The 9431-nt window shown below is 47.9% G+C and overlaps 1 long non-coding RNA gene across 1 annotated transcript; it reads right to left on the bottom strand.

Annotated features, from left to right (window-relative positions):
• Positions 1–2981: 2981 nt before the first annotated feature.
• On the bottom strand, positions 2982–4656 carry LOC149357451 (uncharacterized). Its single transcript, XR_016289901.1, has 2 exons — positions 4382–4656; positions 2982–3143 (listed from the first exon to the last, which is right to left on the bottom strand). It is a non-coding gene; the product is annotated as an uncharacterized LOC149357451 (long non-coding RNA).
• Positions 4657–9431: the final 4775 nt, after the last annotated feature.

Here is a 9431-nt window from a genome sequence, read left to right as displayed (position 1 = left end):
AAAAGGCACGTCAGCCTTGGGAAGTTGGGTCAAAGGTTCAGCGATGCGCGAAGAGTTCTTGACGAATCGCCGGTAATGAGCGCACAATCCAAGGAATCTGCGTATAGCTTTCCTGTCATGAGGCTGTGGAAACTCGTCGATCGCAGCCGTCTTCTGGGGTGCGGGCGAACTCCACCCTTGCTTACCACGTGACCAAGGAACAGCAGCTCCTCGTAGGCGAAGTGACACTTCTCTGGTTTCAGCGTTAGGCCTGAAGACTTGATTGTTTCTAGCACTGTCCGAAGCCTTCTGAGGTGGTCTTCAAAGCTTGAGGAGAAGACAACAACGTCAGCTAAGTTGACTAGACAATTTTGGCACTTCAAGCCTGCGAGCACCGTATCTGGAACGTCGCTGGGGCAGAGCAGAGGCCTTGAACTCGAAGAGTCCATTTGGTGTGATGAACGCAGTCTTCTCGCGATCTCTTTTGTCGACTTCAATTTGCCAGTAGCCGCTCTTCAGGTCCATTGATGAAAAGTACTTAGCGTTGTACAGCCGATCCAATGTGTCGTCGATGCGGGGGAGGACCCGGGGTAGACATCCTCCTTAGTAATGCTGTTCAGGCGGCGGTAAATTAATCGACGCAAAAGCGAAGGGTGCCGTCTTTCTTTTTCACTAGGACGACAGGTGCTGCCCAGGGGCTCCTTGATGACTGGATGACGTCGTCACGAAGCATTTCGTCAACTTGCTTGCGGATAGCTTGGCGTTCTAGGGGAGATACGCGGTAGGGGCTCTGCCGCAGTGGTCGGGAGTGTTCGTCTGTGACAATGCGGTGCTTGGCAAGCCGGGTTCGTCGCACGTACGATGCTGATGAGAAGCAATCGCTGTACGTTTGAAGAAGACTGCGTAATTGGTCTTGTCTGCTGCGTAATGCTGGGTTGATATCAAACGTGGGTTGTTGGCCTCGGTCACATGGTTCTACGGGTTGGTCGGGGAGGGCAAATATATCTCTGATGTCTGCCAGCTCGTCGAAAAAAGCAATCGTCGTACCTTTGTTTAGATGCCGGTATTCTCCGGTGAAGTTGGTTAGCAGCATCTAGGCTTGGCCACTTCGGATTTGGGCGGCTTCCCTTGCGACGCCCAGTCCTCGATCCAGGAGTAACTGGGTGTTCCCCTCGACGACACCTTCGGCATTTTCAATGACTCCTATGCAGGCGACGACACTTGATCGGGGAGGCACGCTCAATGCTTCGTCGAGTACGTTTAAGGGACAGTGAGGAGAGCTATCAATTTTTTTTACAGCAAAATCCGATAGTTTGGCATTTCATGGCTTTGTTGCCACTTGGCCGGCAGCGAAAGATGCATTTATTTCTAAGAAATTTGGATTCGAAGTTGAAAAAGTTTTTCACGCCGCTCTGATTCAAACTTGGGATTCTCCTATGACGACACAGGACTAAGTGACGTGAAACATGACGTGCACATGACGTAGCGCAGACTCCGTGATTTCTGACGGCCAGCAGTGCGGCCTGGCAGCAGCCGAAAAAGAAGCTACCGCGGGCAGCACGTTCAAGGCATCTATCGGCTACTGCGGCCGTCGCTACCGTCGCTTCGTTTACTTTTGCACCGGCGTTTTGCCAGCGTTACGATGGATCCCGTTCTCGAAGTCGTCAAGGAAGTTCTAGCAAATAGACACCTTTAGCATACCGTGTACCTTGTTACCGCTAGCGGAATACCGGGAGCCCGCCTACTGCCGGTGAGCAGGCGCTTATTGGTCCCGATGCTGCAGGCGCGCACGTAGCTACCGGATACGTGGCGCCATGTGGCGACGTCAAGGAGATTTGCGCATGCATTGGCTGCGCCTCAGTGATTCGTGGCTTCTCGTGTTCTAGTGTTTCTAGAACCATTGGTTCTAGGAACACTGTTTTGTCCTATGACGTCATCACGCTTGTACTTGCGAGTTTGGCCTGTGGCGGCGATACCTGTATTTTGGTTCTTGCTCTTTTCTACGTTACAAGAGCTTTGTTGTCAGTATGAGTGGCGTTTTTGTAATCAGGAGCTGTTATTCTGTCGATACAAGCCAGCTTCAATTTCTCCTCAGTGTCCCTTTAAGGCCACGTGATGAGTCGCGCTCGTCACAGCAGGTGTGGCTTTGTCCGTGAAAAGCTTGATCGACTTAGATCGAAGGTCGGTGATCGCCGGATGTTCATTCAGGAAGCCCGTTCCCAAAATCACGCCTCGCGAGCATTGCTATAGGACCTGGAAGGTTGTAGCATAAGCTCGCCCATTTACTGTAACTCTCGCTGTGCAGCGTCCTGACGGCGTAATAAGGTCACACCCTGCGGTGCGGATCAGCGTACCATCCAAAATTGTTGTTACTTTCCTGAGTCGGACAGCGAGTGGCCCGCTCATGACGGAGCAGTCAGCTCCCGTGTCGACCAAGGCAGTAACCGCGTGACCGTCGACCGTAACTTCAATGTCACTTGTTCGCATTCTCCTATTGCACGTTGTCTTCGGTGTCCGATCTCGGCTTCGTCGAGTAGCGAGGCTGCGGTGGGCGTACTCCGACGTTAATTATCTCGGCAGCGGTAAAAGCTTCAAGTATGGTCGCGTCGTCGTTGTCGGTGTTGTCGTCGTAGTTGAGGCATGGTCTTGCGTTTTCGTCGATGGACCCAAATGAAAAAATTACAACTGGTCCTAGCTGGTGCCAGCTGGGACCAGTTCAACTGTGTTATGGAATAATTCCCAGCTGGGACCAGCTGACAGTGGGTCCCAGCTGCCCAGTTGGGACCCACTGCCAGTTGGTCCCAATTGGGAATTACTCCATAACCCAGTTCAACTGGTCCCAACAGCTGGGACCCATTGCAAACTGGTCCCAACTGGGACCAGTTGCCAGCTGGTTATGGTTACTACTGGTGCTGGTTTTGCCACAGTGCACCGAGGCTGGTCAAAAGCCGCTCAAAAGGCAGGCAGTGACCCTCCAGTCAGCACACACTGCCCACAGCATGAAAAGTGTCAAAACTATTTATTAGCATGCACTTAGGTGCTTCCAAGCTTCCTGAGGAGAGGTTTTTTCACATCCTAAGTCTTCTCGGTCAGGAGTCCCGGGATGATGGCCACAGTCCCTTCCACATCCACGCCTTTTTGGGAGCCCCACAGCCAGACTGTATCTAAAAATTAAAGAAAAAAACGAACTTTAAAGTCAACGTGCACATTATGCAGCAGTCTTGCTGGCGTATGCCTTCCCAAACTAAATAGTTGGGAAGGGCAGCAACATGAGAAAATGCAAAATTCCAGCCATACATTCCATAAAAATTGTCACACAAGGCACAAATGCAACCGCGAGTTACAAATACAATTAGAATCGCCTGCTGTGTGAAATTTTACAGAGGAAAGGGAAAATGAGATTGTAGAACATTAAAAAATACTATATGCAAGGATATTTAATCTCTTATGGCTATCAATGTACGATACAGCATGCGTGGTAAAAGGGCCAAATAATTCAAAATAAACAGCCATGCTTATTGAAGTAGTGAGCAATCACAGTCATACATTGCCCGACTAGTGCACTGCTCAGCAGACAGTTAACACTTAAAATGGTTGAAAATTTAGCTCAAGATCAGCACTGACCCTTTCTGAGGCCATTCACAATTATGCAGATAATTGAAACAGATGAAATATATTATGACCTACCAAAAACGCTAACAGAAGCAGCCACGGTAGTTCGGCTGGCGGGATGCACCAAAATTAAGCTAACTAGTGTGCACACACATCTGCACTAGTTTTAACCTCACGCCACGGGAAGCAGCAACGAAAACAAGCCAACCTAAATAAAACAGACCAGGTATTTTGCTTCATGTTTGCTTGGCCCACGTAATCCACTTTCATGTCCGTGTTTTTGCAGCCTACACGTATTTTTCTATTCCGATCGCAATATGCCCTTAATTTCAGTTCTCTAGTAGGTAAAGGAATTAATACCATTAAGCATGCTTTGGCTTGGTCGAACCAGCGCTACACGTGTTTGACACCCTAGCGCAGCGCGAATTAAGTTCTTGCTGGTGCTGGTTGCTGCGCTTCACTAAAATAACAATCCGCTCAGGCAATTACTCGAACGCCAAAGCGCGCTGAATGTCTGCTTCTGTCTATGCCAGTACGATAGACACGTCACATAGTGTGTACAGTACGTGGTGTTTACATTCCAAACGTGGGCTATGGGGGACGCTATAATGGAGAGCTGATTTACTCTACCTTGGATAGTTGAGCGTGCACTGACATCGCACAGTACACAGGCGTTTTTGCATTTCTTAAAAGAAATGCCGCCGCAGGCGGGATTCGCGATTTTAGAATCAGTAACCGAACGCCAAGTAACTGTCAGAGTGCCGGGTCTTGACACAGGGTTAAAACTTACCGGCTAGTAAGAGGACCTGCGCGACGTAGTAGCCGGTGTCTTCTCCGTCCCCTTCTTTGTCTGTCAAGAAGACCGAGTAGACAGACTTGCCGAAATCCTCTGTTGTCGTCGGGCAAAAGTCTTCAATATCGGACGCTGGCACCACGTGCGGCTTCTTGTCGATATCCGCGAGGAATCTTATTAAGGCAAACATGGGGCAAATAATCTAAAACATACCTACAGCTCAGAATATATTAGGGATATCACTAGACCCGACGACAGCCAGTGCGGCCAGTGACAGCGATGGCGATGGCTACCGCTGGTTATGTTCAAGTTTAAACGCGGTTGAACGATGCCAGACAAAATGCGAGATGTCGCACCAAATGCGCAAAAAAAAATATAAGTACTTTTCGTATTTGTCGTGAGGTTTTGCAGCAACCGTATAAAGATAATTGTTAGAATATGCTTAGAAATTGTACTTTTTGGGGAGACATCGGCGAAATCCACAGCCGCATCAACATCAACATCAGCATTGGCGGTGAAAACAACCAAACGTCGTTTGACATTGTGGCGAGAAATCTCCATGAAGACGAGGAAGACTCCAAAATAGGCTAGGACACTTTAGCAGGTTTTTCTCTGTAAGGACCGCCCGATACAAAGGGAAAGCCACATATCCGAATCCGAATGGCCGCGCGTTGAAGTGTGCTCCGTGCATGGTTTATTTTGATTGTTTTGATGCATGTTTTGATGTCTGTTTTGCAATCTGTTCTGATCTCCTAGTCGCGTTATCGAAACAGCATAATGCGGCCTCATAAACGATACCTCGACTCCACACCGAGCCGATCATGAAGTGTGTGGGGTACTCAAGATTTCTGACGTGAAGATTGATGCTGGGCCTATCCTCATCATTTCTGATAAAAATGAAATGCAACGGGGACAATTGTTTAATAAGGTGCGCACTTTTTTCATGTCATTGACGAAGTGTCCGCATCTAGACTTTCAAGGCAATGTTGCTGTCTAGAGTCGAGATGATTTTTTACTGCCTGTTACTGTATGCTGTCTTGCAGTGAATATATGCTCTTTTTTGCATATATGCTATAAAATCAAACTTTCACTAATGATAAAGTCTGCTGTGTAAATTTTGAAATAAATCTTGGTTTACAGTTTTTCCTTTCAGATGTGAATTGTTGCATGTCCAGTGTGCATAATTTCTGCCTGCTTTTTGATGCTCTATTGCAAGATCTGAAAAAGTGTCTTTAAACACAGGTGATCAATAACAGGATTGAGGTAATAGTCAGGACAAACCACGTTTTTAACTTAAACCAAAATGCAGTTATGCGGATTTTAGTTGGGGCCAGTTGGCCCCAACTGCAGGCTAGTTGGCCCCAACTGCAGGTCAGTTGGCCCCAACTGCCGGCCAGTTGGTCCCAACTCCAGGCCAATTGGTCCCAACTGCTGGCCAGTTGGCCCCAACTGCTGGCCAGCTGGTCCCAACTGCAGGCCAATTGGTCCCAACTGCAGGCCAATTGGTCCCAACTCCAGGCCAGTTGGCACCAACTGCAGGCCAAACGGTCCCAACTGCTGGCCAGTTGGTCCCAGCTGGGACCAACTGATCCCAGCTGAAACCAGTTAGAACCAATTGAAACCAGCTAGATTTTTTTCATCTGGGGAGGATCTTTGTTCTTGAGCTTAGAAGCAACCTTACCTCTAGAGGCTGCTTTATTCACTTTAACCTTCGGGGGCTGGGGGAGCATCCACACACGGCGTAACGTCGGCTAGGAGAAAAAAGCGCGGTGACGATGGCGACGGGGAACGTGATAGGCGGCTCAGCGATAAGCATTCTTCCGGACACTAAAACTCCTCGATTTCGGCTGGTCGCTGGCCGTGGTCGGGGTCGTGGGGTGGCGTAAGAGAACCCTCGGATGCCCATTCTTCTCTATGGGCAGTGCCGGAGGATGTGACCGGCTTCGCCACAGTGGAAGGATAGTGGGCGGCGCTTGTCGGGAGTTCTCCACTCGTCGCATTTCCTCGGCCGCGTGCGACGCTTGTAGGACGGGCGGGTTGGGGCGAGAGGGCGGCGGTCCAGCGCAGCTGACTGAGAGCGATAGGGACTTGGGTCCTGTCATCGAGGTGCAGGACGGCGCACTGCTGCGGCGTAATTCATGGCTGGGGACTGCAGAGGCTGCGTGGTTGTCGGTGTCACACCCAAGGCCTGTTGAACCTTATCCCGGATGACGTCCATGAGCGATCTAATCTGCGGCTGTGTTCCCGTTGACAGCAATCGTCGGAGCTCTTCTCGCACCACTTGACGTAGAACCTCCCACTGGTTATCGTTGTTAGTGGTGTCCAGGCACCTTGCTGAGAAAACGCGCTGCTGGCAGTCATACCGGCGGGCTCTGGCATCAAGTTTTTTTTTCATGATGGATGCCTCTTCTACGAATTCCGCGACGGTTTGGGTGGGTTCCGTAGCTTTTACTCTTCTTCTTCCTTCATGCTCGCGTCGGCACACCGGAAGAGACGCTTCATCTCCTCAGTGTACACTGCAACGCTCTCCTTTGGGTGTTGTATGCGAGGCTGTAGCAGCTGCTGGGCTCTCTCCTTTCTCACGACGTTTGTCAAAGTATTGAGAAGCTGCTCCTTGGAGGTTTCCCAGTTCGTAAGGCCAGCTTCCTCTTTCTCAAACCAGATTCTTACTGGTCCCTCCAAGGCGAAGAAGACGTACCTAATTTTCATGGCATCGTCCCAGTTGTTAAAGATAGCTACGCGGTCGAACAGTTCCAGCCATTCTTCGGGGTCGGCACCAGGCGAAGCGTCGAAGGTTGGTGGCACCCGGGGCTGCTTCAGCCTGATTGCAGTCGACGTCTGGGGCAAGCTCATGGCGGACGTTGCTCTTTGCTTTCGGTTCTGGGTAGGGTCCGGCAGAGACTCGAACTCAGGTGCGTCCCCTAGCAGACGTCGGCCTACGCGGTGGACTGGAGTCAGGTCCTGCGGTGAATGACTCAGAGGGCTGGCGGCACGACTTGCAGGGAGTGTCCGGTACATGGAAGGCTACCCGGCACCTCCACCAGATGTCAGATTGTAATGACGGCAGTCCAGCGGTCAGGAAGACAGCAGCAAGAGTTGCAAACGAAGCTCTTTATTTGGGCTGACCTGCGCCCCCAAACGAACTTAACAGCACGGCAGCGGCATAAGCAGGAAACGCGTTCGTCAGTCGTCGAACTACGAATGCTGCCGCTCGCCGCATCGCTCAATTTAAAGCGGGCAAGGAAACTTTGAGATAACAGGTCAAGATCATCTACAGTAATCTGGAAAAACGTAGATGCAGCTCTTCATGGTTGTGATCAATGAACGTTAGTCTGGTCGCTTCTCGCGTCACGAACAAAAATGATAACGCCCGTTTTTTGCGGCCTTGAGCGCGAACGAACGGACACTACAATGGTACGATATATATATATATATATATATATATATATATATATATATATATATATATAAGAAGGGGGTGAAGATCGGATGGATCCGGTAGAACATAAACGTAATTCGGTTGACACACGGTAGAAAAACAACAACTTATTCTAACGTTTCGACCAGGGTCTGGCCTTCGTCAGAGTGATGGGTACTGGCAAAAGACACAGTTTATAAGGGAATGTACGCGGGGAGGGAACATTCTGATTGGCGCATCGCAGCGGCAAACACCTCAGTATGAATCGCCAGTGAATGATAAATGTAGTCAACGAAGCACCGTCAAAAATTACTAAATCCTCGTGGAGGATAACTGCAATCACATTGTGAAAAAAAATGTAAATAATACAAAAATGCTTTGGTCCTAGCTCAAATGCACAAGAAAAGGCGAACAACAACAACAACAAAAAAAATAATAGTAATCATCACACACGAGAACACAGGTAAATACTACTTTTGATTAAACAACGCCTCTTGGGAAAGGGTATGGTACTAAGATGCGGTGCTGTTTCAGAGATAAACAATTTACTTCTTTTTATTTTGTCTGTCTTAGTGAATTGTTTATCTCTGAAACAGCACCGCATCTTAGTACCATACCCTTTCACAAGAGGCGTTGTTTAATCAAAAGTAGTATTCACCTGTGTTCTCGTGTGTGATGATTATTATTATTATTTTTTCTTGTTGTTGTTGTTGTTCGCCTTTTCTTGTGCATTTGAGCTAGGACCAAAACATTTTTTTATTATTTACATTTTTTTCACAATGTGATTGCGGTTATCCTCCACAATGATTTAGTAATTTTTGACTTTGCTTCGTCGACTACATTTATCATTCACTGGGGATTAATACTGAGGTGTTTGCCGCTGCGATGCGCCAATCAGAATGTTCCCTCCCCGCGTACATTCCCTTGGGCGTGTTCAGAATAGAACGGTAATCGAGGTCCCATGACCATTTTTTGTTTTCAATGAAAATTTTATATAAGATGGGCAAATGTGTCCACACAAAGGAATGAACCTTAGTTTTGCAAGAAGCTTCGTAGTTTTCTCGGAAAAAAATCGCATGTCACAAGAGGTGGAGAATGTCGTTTTTGGCACTTCGCAATGTTGCAAGTTTGAAGCCTCATTCCATGCACAAAAAATTTTTTTCGCGCATAAGAATTTTTTCAGGCCTTCTTCACAACTTTTACAATCAGAGAAAATAAAAAATGTTTTCTTGCTCTTACAACCTTGCGAGTAAAAAAATTGCAAACTTCGCTTCTGGAGCTATGCGGTGCAAAAAAGGCACTTTTCAGGGCAGCCTTAGGGCAAGATGCCTAAAGATCTTCCCATTGAATATTTTTCTCAGTATTTTTCAGCTGTTTTTACTCACCTCAGGCAAGTTCTGTTGCTCTAGACTTGACAGATAGTTTTCAGTACGGTCTCAAAACTGGCCGAAGTTCAAAAACGCCAAAAAAGTGACAACTTTGACTTGGGTTTAAAAAAAAACATCTTCATCGAATTTTGTTAAAATTTGCCTGAATAATCCTCAATACATGATAACTTTAAGGCACTAGAAAAGTGTTGCATTATACTGTTTTAAAATACAAAAATAAACACAAAACTGGGTTCATGTT

This window comes from Amblyomma mixtum, chromosome 3, assembly GCF_055824585.1.
Source record: "Amblyomma mixtum isolate Tamu chromosome 3, ASM5582458v1, whole genome shotgun sequence".
NCBI classification, from domain to species: Eukaryota; Metazoa; Arthropoda; class Arachnida; order Ixodida; family Ixodidae; genus Amblyomma; species Amblyomma mixtum.
The sequence above is the reverse complement of the archived record's forward strand: the minus strand, read 5'-3'. Positions and strand labels throughout refer to the sequence as shown.